Below are 780 nucleotides of genomic sequence, written 5' to 3'. Positions count from 1 at the left end.
ACAGGATTATTTGTAACTGCATATTTACAATACAGACACGGTGATCAATTGGACCTTTGATTGAGTAACATCTCTTTTTTTGATTGACCTTCCTTGTAGGAGGTCCCTTTTACGTTGCCCTTCTACTTTGTTTTGTTAAGTTCTTTCATTGTAATTCGACATAAAATAAAAGGAATCACGCTCTGTAGGATTTGAACCTACGACATCGGGTTTTGGAGACCCGCGTTCTACCGAGCTGAACTAAGAGCGCTATCTTAGATCCTATAACAATAGATATATAAAAGTAGATACAATTGTAAAGAAAAGGATTTTTTTATCCCCGAAGTTTATTGTGTGTACATATAGTATGTAAAAATGAAAGATTATGTCCAAAATTGACTGATCTTACTCAAGGAATCTCTCAAAAGAATAGATAGGGATGACAGGATTTGAACCTGTGACATTTTGTACCCAAAACAAACGCGCTACCAAGCTGCGCTACATCCCTTTGAAAAATTGTTATACAGTGTGTCATTGTATAACATCCATATCTTTTTTTCCACATCCTTCTTTTTTGCTCTACCTATTCTATAGATATAGATAGGTAGAGAATGTTCTTGTCATTTTTTTTAGGGGCGGCAAAATTGAATCTGATGGGTCATTGTACATATGCATTTTAGTTAGTAATTCCTAATTCTAATTTAATTTCAAGCAACAACAAAAGATCTTGAACTAAAATTAAAAAATCGGATTATCTATGATCTAATTATTAGAATAGCAAACTAGGACTATATATGTATT

At 33.1% G+C, this 780-nt stretch overlaps 2 non-coding genes across 2 annotated transcripts; both read right to left on the bottom strand.

Annotated features, from left to right (window-relative positions):
* Positions 1-176: 176 nt before the first annotated feature.
* TRNAW-CCA lies at positions 177-250 on the bottom strand. The gene has a single exon. It is a non-coding gene; the product is annotated as a tRNA-Trp (tRNA).
* Positions 251-413: 163 nt separating this feature from the next.
* On the bottom strand, positions 414-487 carry TRNAP-UGG. Its single transcript has one exon. It is a non-coding gene; the product is annotated as a tRNA-Pro (tRNA).
* Between the last annotated feature and the right edge of the window lie 293 nt (positions 488-780).

Source organism: Phalaenopsis equestris, unplaced genomic scaffold, assembly GCF_001263595.1.
Source record: "Phalaenopsis equestris unplaced genomic scaffold, ASM126359v1 Scaffold000002, whole genome shotgun sequence".
Classification (NCBI taxonomy): domain Eukaryota; kingdom Viridiplantae; phylum Streptophyta; class Magnoliopsida; order Asparagales; family Orchidaceae; genus Phalaenopsis; species Phalaenopsis equestris.
The sequence above is the reverse complement of the archived record's forward strand: the minus strand, read 5'-3'. Positions and strand labels throughout refer to the sequence as shown.